Here is a 17,380-nt window from a genome sequence, read left to right as displayed (position 1 = left end):
AAATTCCTGTACGTTACTTGCAGATGTTCAGAACATGCACCAAGCAGATTCATATATACACCTCTTGTAAGTGCTTTAGCATTCCTACATCAATTCCCAAGTCCCAAATAGCTTGTGCATATATTTTGTAAGATGCAGCTTCTCTGGATGTGCTGGCTTCTGTTACCACCAATCTTCAAGCTGCATAACCCAGGATACTTCAACTGTCTGCAGATCTGTACCTTTCCTTTTCTCCATCTATGGCGGTACAAAAAGGAGCCATCACTGGCTAGTACTTTCTTGAAACAGTGACCACAGAATATTGCCCATCTCTAGTCATGCTACACCTGTGGCAAGTGCTCCTGTACCTAGGATAACAAAAGCTGGTGATTTAGCATGGTCATAGAGCATTTTCCCCTGTCAGCACAGCTATAAGCTTTTTTAACCCTTTAGCAGAGTCTCAGATCTTCTCTACCAGTTTGGTAATGGTCCTACATCACAAAGGGAAATACTTAAAACCAAAAGCAAGAGGCTTTTGGCCATAGAAGAAGAGCTAGTCTTTCTCACGGGGAGATGCCGCAATGCAGGCAGCAGTGCACTGAAACCATGTGAAACACCTCAGGCAACATTTGTGCCTTTGCTCTGCAATGAGCACATGGATGGAATCCACTTCATTTTCTCATGCAGCAGCTCACTCGGGATGAACTGCTGTTGCTATGTTAATAATAACAGCTGACCATCTTCAGAAGGGAGTTATCATTGTGACACGCATTGCAGTCAGGGCGCCTTAGGGATAGCTTCAACCTTGTCTCGGGATTTATGCATAGACCATAATTATCAATGCAATGGCCACAATATATCATTAAATCTTTGGAAGATTAGTGGTTGTCTTTGATATGCTGGTGACATGCCTTAAGCTGGAAAGACTTATTTTGGAGCGAAGCTATCCGTACAGAGGTTTGCATCTGCAAAAGTTCATAGAATCCTAGAATCCTGGTTGGACCTCAAGGATCATCCGGGCCAACTTTCTAGGCAAAGCATGACCTAGAGTAGATGTCCCAGCACCCTGTCCAGCTGAATCTTGAAAGTGTCCAACACTGGGGTGTCCACCACGTCCCTGGGAAGACTATTCCAATGGTTATTATATGCCTTGTGTAAAATTTTCCTCTTGTGTCCAGTCAAAATCTCCCCAGGAATAACTTGGGCCTGTTACCCCTCATCTTTTCCATGTGACTCCTTGTAAAAAGCGAGTTCCCTACCTTCTTTGTAACCACCCATTAAATATAAAAATAACTTCAAATTGAAGTTATAACTTTTAATGTTACCCAACTATAGCTCCACTCAAGCATCCCGCAGAGATAAGCTCTTTCTAAACCTTTTCCTCCCAAAAAAGCCTCTCTTCATTCACCTTTTCCTGGATCTACTCTTGACACAAAACCTCAACACTCAGAGAGCACAAGGTGTTTGCTTATGAAGTACACATGAAATGGCACACCAGAGCAGTGCATACACACACTGCTGCTGCTGGTTTAGCTCAAACTGATCATAGAGCAGTGAGAATCATTAGGCAAATCAAATCATATTGAAGGGACACTGCACAATTTCTGGAGCCTGTATCAGGGCCTGGATGGGTCACTCAGTCTTAACATTGCAGGTACCTTTCTGTTAGTAATGAATTGACTCAAAGCAGGAAGAGATATTCATGCTTTAGGCTTTATTCTGCTTCTCTATTCTAATATGTATTTGAATGGTTCTCAAAGCTACAAAGAATGCAGATACAGAGAAACAGAGGCCATGCCAACCTGTTGATATTGTGAGGAGTCAGGTACGTTCTCATGATAGTGTAAGAATTACAAGCATGCGGGTGGAGAGTTTAAGCCTCTGATATCTTCTTTTCCCTAGGCGGTAATGCTAAAAGGAAAGAGGGCTCCAGTAGTTCTTTGCATATATTTTCATATGCATTTTCAAAAACCAGGTTACACTGAAGCATTGTACGTACCTTGACAGATTACTTACAGTCACATACACAATATAGAAAAAGCATACAAGCCTTCATGACCTGTTATAGAATCATAAAATGGTTTGGGTTGGAAAGGACCTCAAGATCATCCAGTTCCAGCCCCACTGCCATGGGCAGGGACACCTCACACTAAACCATGTCACCCAAGGCTCTGTCCAATCTGGCCTTGAACACTGCCAGGGATGGAGCATTCATAACTTCTCTGGACAATCTGTGGCAAGGCCTCACCACCCTCACAATAAAGAACTTCTTCTTTATATCTAACCTGAACTTCCCCTGTGGAAGTTTGAACCCATCACCCCTTGTCCTATTGCTACAGTCCATAATGAAATGCGCCTCCACAGCATCGTTGTAGGCCTCCTTCAGATACTGGAAGCTGCTCTGAGGTCTCCACACACAATTTTATGTTCAGGAGCACACTTACACAATTCACTGACATGGTGAATTTAGAGCAACCTTTGCTCTAAAACCATTTGGCCTTCATTGTTTTCTGATGCACTGCCTTTTTTTTGTTATTGACTGTAGCATCTATCTTAATCCTCTAACAGCTGCTTAAATGGTCAAAATAAAGGAGTGATTTTTGTGATCTTCAGTGGAGCTGGCTGGAAAGTGCTTTATTTTTCCTGGGCAAAACTTCAATGGAAAAATAAAATAGTTTTCATCTCAATTTTTCAAAGGAGAAAATTCAACATTTTGACTGAAACTGAAATATCCGAATATTTCAACCAAACCCCAAAATATTTCCATTAGGAAATGCTGCTGCATGGCGCCCTGGGAAATGGAAATCCAGATCTCGTACTCTCATTTCCCTTTATGCCCCATGATACAACTGATTTCCCTTTTTCCAGAGAAGAGCTGCTGCATCACCTAAATTGTATTTCCTAATTCCTGCTGGGACACACACACTGGAGAAATGAATGAGGATGTGAGGCTGCAGAGTACCAAAAAATTCCCACCCCTTCAGCTTATCCAGATGGAAACATTTTTGGATTTCAAGAAATAGATTTCAAGAAAAAGGCTTCCCTGGAAAGCAAGCCTTTCTTCAAGGTAAACTTAACTGGAAACCTGTGAGCTCTGTCAACAGGCAGCTGTTTTGTTTCAGTTGGTTGAAGAGGTCCTGCTGTTCAGCATTATTCCAGATTCCCATACGGTTTGAGTGGACTTAACTATGGCTGTAAGACTTTCAAAGCTTTCCAGAAGATCTGGGCACTCCATTTCCACAAATTTTGATCTTAACATCCCAACCCCAATGACTATCTCAGTCTATGCACTCTTCCCCACTGTGGCTGTCACGTTTAGGCTTTGTCAGCAACTGATGCAGACAGAGCAAGGCCAAGCCACCTAGTCTGGTCATAGGCATCTCACAAGGCATTAAGACCAACACCCTTGAGTATTAGTGACTAAAATGTTTTTCAACGTAAGTAAACACCAGCCTTGCTTTACCTTTTGGCACACAAAGTTGCCAAGAGAACCTGGAGGATCCCTTCATTGCTGAGGAAGCTTTTGGATGTACAGGAAGATGAACTTCTTTATGTCTTTGATGGGACTTCTGCCTCTTCATGCCTCTGCATCACAAGCTAGGAGAAGCTTGTTGCCCAGAGGAGGAAGCAGTACTTATAGAGCAGCAGGAAAACCAGCCCCAAGGAGGCTCTCAGGGAGAAGCATGCCTTCTCTGTGAACCATTCATTTTACTGCTAGAAACCTTGCCTCAGACTCTAAGTGAAGCTTTGCCTAGATCCCTTTATCAAACCATAGAATGGTTTCAGTTGAAAAGGACCTTAAAGCTCACCCAGTTCCAACCCCCTGCCATGGGCAGGGACACCTTCCACTAGAGCAGGTTGCTCCAAGCCCCTGTGTCCAACCTGGCCTTGAACACTGCCAGGGATGGGGCAGCCACAGCTTCTCTGGGCTCCCTGTGCCAGCGCCTCAGCACCCTCAGAGTCTAATGTCTAATCTAAATTTCCCCTTGACCAGCTTAAAACCTAGGGACAGAGAGGGGTGAGGGCAGAGAGACACCTTACTGAACTCATGGTTGGGTTGAATTTGAGCATCTCCCCTTGAAACACTGTCTGTAACTGAGACTTTGTCAGTGGGCTCAGCTACTTCCTTTAAGTTATCACACCATGGGGCCTTCTCTGCCTTGCCCTTCCATCAAAAATGCCTTGTTATGGTTCTGGGCCTTACCAAGCGATGCAGAAGAAAATTTCTTCTCAAATCTGGTAATCAAATCAGCTTGACCAGCCAGTCATCTGCAAGAAGAGGATTTTATGTACCACGTCCAAGCACTGGCCTACCTCCAGTGTCATGTCTCCAGCTGGGAAAAATCTGGTGCCTCAGAGGAAAGCAAACAATAAATCTTTCCCAAACCCTGCAGGCTGAAGCCCTGAAACATGAGATTTGGTTACAGCTTTCAATTTCAAAAGGGTTAGGAACAGACTGAAACCAGTATAGATCTTCCTGTTCTCCCTAAGAAGGGAATGAATACCACCACATACCAAATAATTTCTCTCTGCAGTTGGATTAAAGCACTGATATTCTTCAGACAGACACATAGGGTTTACTTCCATTCCGTGGTGATATTTAGGGCTATTTGGAATGCTGAGGTCAGGGGGCACCTTCTCCTCCAGAAAGGTATGAGTACCTGCAGTCCTACTTCAGACCAGTCTCTCTCTATAAGACCTTAGGTGTGAAGTTCTTTGGAGATGTTCTGTCTGCATGAAACTGAATCAAGTCTCTACTCTCAGAACCACTGCATCATGTAAATATCTACAGGATGCTCAAGGCACCTCAATTTCAGCAGTTACAGCTAAATAAACCGAGATCTAAAAGCCCCATCCTCAGGCTTAGACTCATTTTTGAGGCTATCTGAGGAACACAATGACTGGGCTTTCTTGCAAGACTTAATGCAACTTAGAGAGGCATCAGCATTGCTGGTATACATTCTTCTATACATTCAAAGGTCACACTTGCCACAGAACTAAGACTGGAGGCTAAAAGCTTCATCAGGTTTGTATCTTAACTAAAATGGCAACTAATTAACCATCATCTCAGTAGAAAAGGAAGTATTTCTGCAGATCACACTCTTCCCACCTTCAGCTGGTGGTTTCTACCAACCTTACACCAGTAATTGAAAACTCAAGTACTCCTTTTCAATCAGACTTATCTGGGCTTGACCAGGGTGGTGTGCAAAGTGGGTAAAGACAAGGAAAGGAATCAAGTTCAGAAACAGTGCAGCACTTCATCCAGCCAGAATATGTAATAGCTAGTGATGATACATGGTACAGTGATGAAGGACATGGAACTGTTAGAACAAGTCCAGAGGAGGCCACAAGGATGATCAGGGGACTGGAGCACCTCCTGTATGAAGATAGGCTGAGAAAGTTGGGGCTGGAGAAGAGAAGGCTGCGTGGAGACCTCAGAGCAGCTTCCAGTATCTGAAGGGGGCCTATAGGGATGCTGGGGATGGACTCTTCATTAGGGACTGTAGTGATAGGACAAGGGGGGATGGGTTAAAACTTAAACAGGGGAAGTTTAGATTGGATATAAGGAGGAAACTCTTTCCTGTGAGGGTGGTGAGGCACTGGAATGGGTTGCCCGGGGAAGCTGTGAATGCTCCATCCCTGGCAGTGTTCAAGGCCAGGTTGGACGAAGCCTTGGGTGGCGTGGTTTAGCATCAGGTGTCCCTGCCCATGGCAGCGGGGTTGGAACTGGTTGATCTTAAGGTCCTTTACTGACCCTAACTATTCTATAATTCTATGATATCAATGAGTGTTCCAACTGCCATATACCTTTGAATGTTTACTCTATTTCTGACTGCTGCCCCTATTTACTCAGTCTACTTCTGATATTCCTCTTCCTATAATAGAGCAATAAACATTTTTAATTCACTACCAAAGTAGTTCCTTATGCACCTTATGGATACTGTGGCAACCACTCAAAAGGAGCATGTACATATCCAGATGATATTAATAGACAACCTAGAAATTAAATTCATGTGCTAATATGATTTGCGATATGATTCCGCAGTTTATTGCTAGATAAATCACTTATGGATACGCAGTTCCTCATGTACCAGGGGCTGCCTTGCCTGACTATACTTCCTTGACCATCTCTCCCATAGGACCATCTTCTTGAAGTACAATCTAGTCCAATATAGCATTAAAACCAGGATAATATCCTACCACCCACTCCAGCTGTGCTTCTGGAGAGCCAGTCAAGATAGTCTTGAGCCAGAAACACAAGCTTTTTTTGCATGGATTTCCCTTATGTACATCAGGTTTCTGAAGCTCTATATAGAGCCTGGGGGCTAAATCCTTTGACCCTTCTTACCAGGGTAAAACATAAAGTGAAAAGAAAGAAATCTTGGCCCAACTTGGGCAGGGTGGAGGCTCTTGAGGGCTTCTGCTCAAAGAGCAATGTAAGCCTTTGCATAACAATAAACATGTGCATATCAGAGGGACTATACACATGTTGAAACACTACGTGCATGCTCAAATACCTTGCTGAATCAGGGCCACAGTAAATGCATTCTTTTCATAGAAACGTTTTTCCATGGACCTGATCCAAAGCCCACTGAGGTCAGCAAGAGTCTTTCACTTCAATAGGAATTGGATCAGACCCCATGAGCATTTCCAACTAAAACCAGCATTGGAATTTGTGCCTGCCCATGCATTGAAGCAATTTGAGTAGAGTTCATTGTAAACCCTAAACTCAAGTACTCCTTGGCTCTGGGAAAGCCAGGAACACAAGCTGGATCTTTAGTTTGCCCAGGCCCTTCTTCCAAGGTCCAGCTGAAAAAGGTTCGACTCCAAAGAACTTAAGTCTTCAGAACATTCATTCCTGAATCAGGTTCTAAACTTAAAACCAGCTGGAATCACAGAATGGTTTGGGTTGGAAAGGACCTTAAGATCATCCAGTTCCAACCCCCTGCCATGGGCAGGGATGCCTCACACTAAACCATGTCACTAAAGACTCCGTCCAACCTGGCCCTGAACACTGCCAAGGATGGAATATGTCTGAAGAGAAGGGTTTCATCAGATGTTTTATATCCTACTGCAGGTTAAGTGCAAAAACAGTAATTAAAGAAGAGCTGAAAAGACAGATGCTGAGGTATACATTTTAGGGTCTTCCTACAAAGATAAGCATTCTACTTCCTAATAGCTATATAAATCCATAAAGACTTCACTGATAGATCACCACTGGAAAAAGAGAGATGGAAGAAAACAATCATAAAAGCATTCCACCTGTATTGCTGGCAGATGGCTTATAAATGTCGCACAGACTTAGCCCTACTACTGGCTCATGCAAGAGGTATTAAATAAACTGCTGAACATCTGCTGGTAAATACACAGCAAACAAGAATGCAACTTGGAGCCAAACATCTGGCAAGTGTGGGCCACATCTCTGCTCATAAACTAAGCAATGTTTTCTGCTAATCATTAACAGAGTTATTGATTTTAGAAGTGTATCACACAGCTATAATTTTGTCAGAGAGTAGACCACATAAGTTGTTCTTTTTCTGGTTGTTTCATTTTGTCTTATTCCAAAAAGTCCGTAAATTGACGAGCGGGACAAAAATTATAATTGACATCATCTGTGGGAAATATTTCATAAAACAACAGGCCCAGATGGAGGATTAAAGCCATGTGGTAGTAAAATACCACACTGAAAAAAGTCCAGGTTCCATGATTTCTTACGAAAACAGATGTGCTATTACTCCACTCTACTTGTTTTTCAATGCTTTTTACTCCAAATAATTCTCTCTTCTTTTCCTCCTCCCCCCACTTCTTTCTTTTTCCACTAGGGAGAGATCAGAAATTGATTGCAGATGGCAACTTGTACTTCAAAATCCTCACTGTCACAAGCTTTGAAATAAAAATAAATGAAACATTTGGTGAAATTATATTGAGCTGTGTTAAAAGTAACGAAGATTATTCAAACATATGTCTTTTTGTCATTTATACAGCACCTTCAGGCATGACAACCAAATCTATTAGACAATACTTCCCTCTGTGGGAAGTAGTTCTTTTCCAAGTCCAGGATGGACCAAAACGTAGAAGGTACACTCTAGTCTGAGCATTCCTTTAGCCAAGCCTTGAGATGGTCTGAAGCTCCTCTAACACGGGCACGCACATCCTCGATTCTCTCGCATACAAAGAGGCAACATGGAAACAAGACAGAATAGCTCTGTGCATCCTGCTCTGCAAATCATTTCATATTAGTACATTCTTGACAAACATATTCTATAAGAGATCTATGAAAGACAGAGGCTTGTATGGTTTGAATCCTAATTTGTCAGTGCTGTGCAGAATGGCAAACAACTGTATTTCTTCCTAAATGACTTATTAACATATGGAGCCTATTAGGATGCCACTAATTACAGTTCATTAGGTTCTGAATTTATGCAGTTTCACAATGGACTCGTAGAGATTCTCCATGTTGCAGTTATCAGAGATTTTGTAAGACATAACAAAGGTCTAAATAGGCTCCCATCCTCTCACTTTAATGCCTTCAGACAAAAGCTGTTTCCAGTAGAGATGATGGTGTTTAATGCTGATTAAAAAGGGCTTAATCTAGGTGTCTGTTATTGGGATTCCTGAAGATAGAAAGAAGGAAGAAAGCCACAGATATTCATTTGGGAAAGGAGATGTTTATCTCCAGGTATAAATTTGTGAGAAGCTGTGAAAGAAATGGGAATATGGCTCAATTAATGTGTAGCCCTTCACATAAAGGAAGAACAAAATCATCAATACTGGGTGATGGGAAGAGCAAGAATGGAGGATTTTGGGGGACCACAGAAATCATTAACAAAGACTAAAGCAGGAACAGAGACAATGCCCACAGTAAGATGTGGGAACAGACTGAGAAATAGCACCATTTCTTTTATTAAACCTTTACATCCAAGAGAGTTACCAGGAACCCCTTCATTATTCCCTCTCTCAGGCAAACCCCACAGAGATGAGCAATCTTTGCCATCTGGCTCTGCAAACTCCACATCCTTGCTGAGAAATCTTTGCTTGTGATGTAGCTCCTGAAGCATCTCTTCTTCAGTAGCAGAACTTGGGAAAATACTTACACAACAATAAAGAATCCCTTCTGCCAGAAATGCCAGGAGTAGTAAGACTCAGTTTAAGATAGCTGAAGTACACTGTATGCTAGCATGATACATGGTAGAGCCTTCTGAGACTGAAGTGGTGTCTGAGGGAGAAGGGGTGGGACTGAACTATTGCTCAGTTGGCTACAATAAAGGCTTTCGAGCAACAAGGGGGAGACTTGGAGGAAGTTCAGATCAGGGTCATTTGCTTTTTGTAACAGATGAGTCTGAAATCCCATGAAGACTGGTACTCTGGAGCATGGAATTTCACAGCTCTAGTAAAGCCCCTGCAGAAGGAAAGCAGTTTAACACTCAATCTTAGTCCCTAAAGAGACATGGTTCAAATCCTTCTCTTCATACTGCCTGGTATTCAGTCCCATAGTTTTCAGCCTTGTATGTTGGATGGGAAGATCTAAGGCAAAACAACAAAACTAGAAGCTCGTGAAGAAAGACCCTGCTCCTCTGTTCTGCTCCCGTGGGACCCCATTTGTAGCATTGTGTGCAGTTCTGGTGTCCTCAACATAAGAAGGACATGGAGCTGTTGGAACAAGTCCAGAGGAGGCCATGAGGATGATCAGGGGCTGGAGCACCTCCCGTATGAGGACAGGATGAGAAAGTTGGGGCTGTTCAGCCTGGAGAAGAGAAGGCAGCGTGGAGACCTCAGAGCAGCTTCCAGAGTCTGAAAGGGGCTACAAGGATGCTGGGGAGGGACTCTTCATCAGGGACTGCAGCAACAGGACAAGGGGTAATGGGTTCAAACTGAAACAGGAGAATTTTAGGTTAGATATAAGGAAGAAGTTCTTTACTGTGAGGGTGGCGAGGCCCTGCCACAGGTTATCCAGAGAAGTGGTAAATGCTCCATCCCTCTCAGTGTTCAAGGCTGGGTTGGACAGAGCCTTGGGTGACACGGTTTAGTGCAAGGTGTCCCTGCCCATAGCATGGGGGCTGGAACTTGATGATCTTAAGGTCTTTTCTAACCCTGACTATTCTACGATTCTGTAAGATAGCAAGGGCTTTGCAAGGTAAATGCAAGAGCTGTAACAGTAGCTTTCTATACATACATACCTTTCCTTGTTTTCTGTGGCTCTATCTAACCTCTCCCTCACCTCTCAGTTAACTGAGAAATGCCATTCTGGATTGCAAGGAGCACAGCTGCACACTTCAAACATGAAAAGGTTTGCTTTGGATGCTCCTGAGCACTTGGCTTTAACCATCATTCCTTTGGTGGGTTCCTTCTGTGTGCCAGCTCCCCTCACACTTCTTCCCAGGGTGACTTTGCTTAACTCACTGTAAAAGTGACCTTGACCAGGACACTTACTGACTGCATTAACTTTTGGGGTCAGCAAGGAATACTGACAACATTCTCACTACTTTTCCCATAAATAGTTTGCAATTCAAAACAGAGAGCTCATTCTTTCTCAATTTGCAGTTATTTGAAACTGAGGTTGGCATCTACCATCAACATTCAGAAGACATCTCCTCATTTGAAACCTATTTTCCAAGGCAAAAAACAAAAGCATTAATACAGCACATATTTAATGTAATGCAATGCCCAGATTAAACAAAATAAAGGGGGGACCTTTCTGTATATAATTCTAAATCAAAGTCTTCCTTAAGGCTAAGACCTGTCATGCTTACCTGACAGCAGTTTCAGTTTGCAGAAAAAGGCAAACGGTATTTCTCTTATCTAATTTTCAGAAAGATCCAATAAGACATATTCAGGTCCCATATATCTGAACCAGTGGCAGGACACTGAAAAGCAGAAGATGAAGAGGTTTGCTTGTTCTTTTTTGCTGGTGGTGGTTTTCCCCAGTATGCTTTGGGCATTCCTCTCAAGTTATTCCTGTGCAGTGTGCGATATCATCTCAGTACCACCTGAAAACCTGCACATCCTGGCCAGTCTGCTGTGAAAGTAGATCAGAGACTATGAAAGCAGACAGAATTCAGGAGGTGTGGACAAGAGCAGACAGAAGATGATCCAGATGAACATAGAGCAGAGGAACAACTAAAATAAGATCCTAATCTGCTGACTTCAGGCCAGATTTTCTATGAGACAACTCCAAGAACTTTCTCATCATGGTTCAGGGGCTGAAAACATTGCCCAGAGGAAGGACCTGCAGTGCTGTGCCCTGAGCCAGCCCAAGCACAGAGGACATCGCATTCACTTGGTGCGTTCAGTAACTTGCAGGCCACACTGACCTTCTCCATCACAGGAGTTTTACTCTTCCATAACCTGCTGTTTTTCCTGAAGGGGCCAGCAATTTTTCTCATCCTTACAGTCTTATTTTCATACACTGGAAAATGAGAGCATGCATTTCAGAGAGGTTGAATAGAACAGAGAAAGAGGATAAAAAAATGGAAGTTTATTCCTAAATCAAGATGTGATCATCAGTCCAAAAAGGCTGCATTTTTCAAGTTATCATTCATTTCCAGAGTTTTTCCCTGCAGCACATAAAACCCTTATAAATGCATTTATTTTGCAAACCAAACTTTGAAACAGGCTTCCGAGCTCACATCAAATGGGCCAACACGGTCGATGGGCTATTCCTGAACCCAGAATTTAAGACCTTGCTTCATAGCTGCTATCTTCTTCCACAGTTGGCAGTGAGGAGGGACTGAGAATAGGGAATTCATTGGGAGTTGCAATTAAGAGTTTGTTTCATCATCAGTATGCCTGCTGACATAAGCCAAAACCACCCCACTGAGCTGCCTGAAAAAGTGGTGGTCGGTGCTAGAAGAGGATTTCAAACATTTGAGATGGATGAAAGGAAGCCCATGGCCATTAGCACTGTTGGAGACACAATTGTTGTTATTAACACCATCTGCAACATGGACATTTCAGTCTTTGATGAAGGGAGTATGGAGCTGGAGACCACCAGCAGCAGCCTGGAGTGAGCAGAGAGGGGAGGAAACATACCACAGTAGCAGCAGCCACAGGATTTGTGATCAATAGCAAGGAGGATGGATCTGAACGGGATGTTGTTCAGTTAGCAGCCATACGTGCTCTTGGGCATTTGAAGCTCTACATGCTTTACTAGGAACAAGGGGAAAACAACAATTCTTTGAGATCTATTTCTGCTCTGAATTAAGTCCAGCCATTGTAACAAATCACACAGAGATTTGTGTCGATCAGCAGCTGGTCAGAAGTCTCAACAGCAATCATCAAGAGAAAGTGACATTAGCAGAATCTGCATCAAGACAAGGCTCTAGCACTCTAAACCAGTCACATTCAACTGTGTTTAAGCATCCTGAACATCTTGGTACCAACCGACAAAGGAAGAAAACCAAAACAAGACATAACAATGCATATGCAATTCACACCAAGGTTAGACTACACATAAAGGAGGATACAGATACCATGGCTTGTGTTTCAGGCCTTGAGAGCTCTCTTCTGCAGCACAGCAGCCTCTGAACTTCTTAGGGAAGCAAGCATTTGCCCAAACTACGTGAGCTAGTGTTGGCAGGAGAGGCAGCACAATCATCAATAATGGCAGTGCTGCCAAAACCTCCCATCTTTCCCTCTTAATGCTAGCATTCAAAGCATTACGTCCTGAAAAGGACTAATTATGGCTGACCCCACCTTTTCCATGCTGATGTTGTCCTTGACAACAGCCACAAGATGATGGTACTGCCAGTGACAAAGATATCAACCACAGCTTCCCATAAGCTGCATTTCAAGCCACAGCAAATATTACCCTTTAAAGCTTGCGGGAAGGCATTTGACCTGACTGATAGGGCAGCTGGTAACACTTGGTGTTAGCAGGCTGGTTTATGTTATGTTGCCAGCTGGGCAACACAACATACAGAAGGCCTAGGGAGGCCTTCTTACTTTCTACAATAAGAGCAGGATCTTGGGAACTTTGCTGCAAGACCAAAAGGAATTAAGGGGCAAGAGGTGCTAAAAAACTATATTAGCATCTTTTCTTCAGAAAGGAAAAAGAGCTATGTGGAATAAGCTGCAGGGTAGCAGTCAATAGCAGAGGACCTATTATTTATATTTGACTTTATCAGTTATTGCTGCAAGATCTTTCTGCATCTTTTTTCACTGACAGCTTTAGTTTTGACTGTCTGTACAATTCTATCAGAGGTTATTTCTCTCAGCTTTCTATTCATTCTTTTTAGATCATGGATGATGATTTGAACTGCACGAGTTGGAACAAAACCTTCACTGGACCATCATAACCTTCCAGAAAGGGACAAAGAAGAACCTATACAAATAAGGTCTTGTTTTAGCTGTCACATTCTACAGGGCCTTCCATGTCAAAGCCCATGGGTATAAATGGCCACGTGGCAGAGAAAAATCAGGAATTATAACCTTTTACATACAAGAATAAACATAAATGTGTCAATTTTGACACAGAACAAACCTGCCCTCTTTGGCAGAGGATCCATGTCATTTGACAAAGAACCTATCTGTCTTCTTGCGTAACAGCAGATGCTAATGGGAAGCGCACTCATTGCCCCATCACTGCTGCCCACCAGAAGTGGATCTGCATACAGCCACCAGCATCCCCACATTCCAGCCAGAACCAACACACCTAGGCTGAGCTCTCCCCATCTCCTTACTCAACTGAACATCCTTTCTTACATGTGGACCCAGGACCAACACTTTCAACTTTATCTTCTGGGAAATCAAACTCAGTGAGCAACAGGGTCCTTGGAGCTGTTCCTAGACTCATTTCTTTCATTAGGTTGCAGGCATACAAAAGCCCCTGAAGCCATGCACTGGATGACCTGTCAGGAGTCCCTTGGTTTTGAGGGCCTTGGGCCTCTCTCAGGGGAAAGCTCCCATCTGCCTCATTGCCCAAGTTGCCCACTGAATCTAATAAGACACTTCATAATTTAGACACCATCGGTGAACTATAATGAAAGTTACTTCACATTTTCCTGGTGCAGAAAGAAATAGGGAGCCATGCAAGTGTGTAGTTTCTTGGAAGTAACTTGAAGAAATCATTTTTCACCCACTTGGGTCTGATGGAGAGCCAGGCTCTAGCAAGGGTCCAGTAATTCAGCTGTCTAAATGCTTATGAAAGGAGCCAGGGGTTTCTGAAGTTCACTTTTCCCCATCATCTACTGTTAAGCAGCACTGAGTCTATCTGCTGTAGCTACACATGATCTGCTGACCTACTGTAAATTCCTTTTCAAGCAGCAGCTTATATTTCATCACTAAAGGACCAAGGCAATAGGAAATGCTCCATTGTTGTGGGTATCCCATATCCTTTCCAAATTTTATCAAGTCCATTAGCTTTCATTTCCTAGCCGAGCATGGTACAATTTAACATTTCACATGGTCAAAGGTAGCCGAACCAACTCTATCTCAGGAATATTTTATATAAGCTTTAGCCAGCTGCTCAGAATTACATATTCTTCCACATGGAGGTTCAAGCATTTAACATCCCTGTGTCCAGGGCTGACCAAGCCAATGGTACAATAAATAGGTCAGTATTAGAAGTAAGCAGCATTAAGCAAGTTGAATTCTGCTTTTTGAGATATTATCCTTATTTACAGGTATTGTCTTCCAGGAGATGAAGGCCTCTTGAGAAAAAACTGCACACAGTAGATTAGTGACACTTAAGCCACTCTCTGCCTATGAGCAAAGACACCAGCCATGCCAAGGCAATTCACCTTGCAGATACAGCAAGGGAAGAAAGTTCTATGAACAGCACGCGAACAATGAGACCTTGTGGCAGTGATCCCAAGTTCGGTTCTGGTCTCGTACCCTTGCAGACCACATGGGGTTTTTCTGTGTAACCTGTGCCACTATAGGGCTTGCTTTTGAAAGGTGCACAGTCCTCCTATTCCACGTGAAGTCTGGTAGAGCACAAGAATTATCATGTGCAGAGAGCAGAAGTAGCTTCCTTCCAGCCCCCAAACTTGCAGTTATTCACTTTGTCCAGCAAAAATATAAACAGCTAAAAGTATATTTCTGGTTAACCAGCTGAGAATGTTCCTGCCCAGATCCCTGATTAGCATTTTACATGCCTTTCTCTTTAGCAAATGTTTGTTTTCAAAGGCTACGTTGTATTAGCATCTCCAGTTTGCTGGCAAGCATTAGAAGGCCTTTTACTTTGGTTCCTCCACCTCTGTTAAGGTCTACATGACAAAATATCACAATTGCTACCTTTATGCTGCACTAACTGTAAATCTAGACCACCTAAAAAGCCAAGAAAGAGTGCAAATAGCTGAAAACTTGCCCAGCAGTGGCCCACTGCAACTCCGTATCTGTATTAGCATTCTGTCAGTGTAACATTTCCCCTCTCTGGTAAGAAACTCATGGGATGCCTTCAGTGCCTGCAAAAAGTATCAGCCTTAAATATTCTTTGCAGCCTCTATGCACCACTGAAAATGTGAAGAGGCAGCTGGACAACACTCTGGAGATGTTTCCCCTCCAGAGTTCTGGCTTTTCCAAACTGGTGATCAGCTTCCTTATTTATTATCCATCTGGTAAGTCACAATATTTTAATCAATGCTGGATAACTTCAAAATCAGAATGAGTAACAGTACACTTGCATGATACCATACTGTTGCAGTTTAAACCCAGTCAGGTAACTCATTCACTCACTCCCCCCCCCTTCTTTCCCTCCCCTACTCCCAGAGGGATGGAGGGGAGAATCAAAAAGAATGCAACTCCCCCGGGTTGAGATAAGAACAGTTTAGTAACTGAGGTATAACCCAAATCACTACTGCTACCACCAATGATAACAATGATAAAGGAAATAACAAGGGAAGAGAATACATCACCCTCACCACCAGCCAACCAATAACTCGCCCCCCCCCAGCCCGACCAAGCACTGACCCATACCTCCTCCAACCCTGCAGTCCCAGCCCTTCCGGGTAAACCTCAGTTACATCCTGGGCATGACGTGCTGTGGTATGGAATACTTTTTTGGTCAGTTTGGGTCAGGTATCCTGTCTCTGCTTCCTCCTGACTTTCCCTCCTCCCTAGCAGAGCATGAGGCTCCCAAAGTCCTTGGCCAAACCAAAACATCATTGTTATCAGCTCTGTTCCCAGGCCGAAAGTCAAAACACAGCACTGCACCAGCTACCAAGAAGGAGAAAAATGACTGCTACTGCTGAACCCAGGACACATATACAAACTCATGTTTCCAAATCCGCCTATTTATAGTTTTGGCTCAAAGGACTAAACATTGCAGCATATAATCCAGCATTATACATAAATTTCAGCAGGAGATTCATTGAGTAATCAATCATTATTATTCAATCAGTACTTTCACTTGGAGCAAGCCTTGGTCTTCCATGACTTTCCAACTCAAAGTGAAGTGGTCTCAGACTTTGGCCTGTTATCAGCTGTATAGCCAGAAGCATTTCACAAGCATTCAGCAGGGCACTCAGATCCAAGAAGCCATGGGAATGCTGCACTTCCTTCTTGGAAGTTTGCTGCTTGGTATACAGATGGAGGCCCTTAGTCAAGTCAGCTCCAAGACCACATGCCTAAAGGTAGCTCACATCTGCTAATGTGGTGAAGCTATGAACAAGCTATATGCTCAGTTGAAACCTTCCACCGCTGCTGTAACACACCACAGAACTTGGGTGTTTGTTGTCTAGCACAGATCACACCAAAAATGAAGTCTGTTCAACCCTCCTCACCATGATGGATACCCTGGCTGCATTCATGCTCTCCTAGGTTGTCTTTGCACAGCACAAGCAGATCTCTGCAGTAGGAACTATAAGTTCCTGCTTTGAATTTCTTTGACACACTTTAAAAGCATCTAAAAGAGAGCACCACTGAAGCACAGATGGCATCATTAAAAGTACACACCGGCACAAATACCATACTATGGCATCCATCCTAAATATAGCGCATACCACAGTCAAATCAAGAGCATGGTGTGATATTGGTTTAGTTTTTAATGAGAGCCACAATATTAGTAAAGAAATGGCAGAACACGTGATAGTCTTAGTTTGCAAGAGTAAGGCTTTGCCTTTCAAATGCTAATATCTGGCACATGCTCAAACTGGACTTCTAGGCACAGTGTAGATGCACGATTCTCCAGACCAGAGCACTCCCAGGCCAAAAGGGAGATGCTGGTTTAGTCCAGTTAAGTTGCCAACAGCTCCTCTGTGTGCTGATCTGCACTAGCAGGGGTTCTGCACAGCCCATAGTGCTTCCCAAGAGGAACACCAAGTCAGTGTTTAATGCCTACTTCCTCCTCTATTCCGAGGTTCGATAACTGTGGCAGCAGCATAAGGCACAGCAGTGTTTTAACTCCACATATAGGCTGATGATGAGAATTTTAAGCACATAAGTGATTTAGGAATGCTGGTGG

The sequence above is a fragment of the Pezoporus wallicus genome, unplaced genomic scaffold (assembly GCF_028554395.1).
Source record: "Pezoporus wallicus isolate ANWC-B61680 ecotype Strahan unplaced genomic scaffold, APGP_CSIRO_Pwel_v1 contig_4191, whole genome shotgun sequence".
Lineage (NCBI taxonomy): Eukaryota > Metazoa > Chordata > Aves > Psittaciformes > Psittacidae > Pezoporus > Pezoporus wallicus.
Note: the sequence above shows the minus strand (reverse complement) of the source record.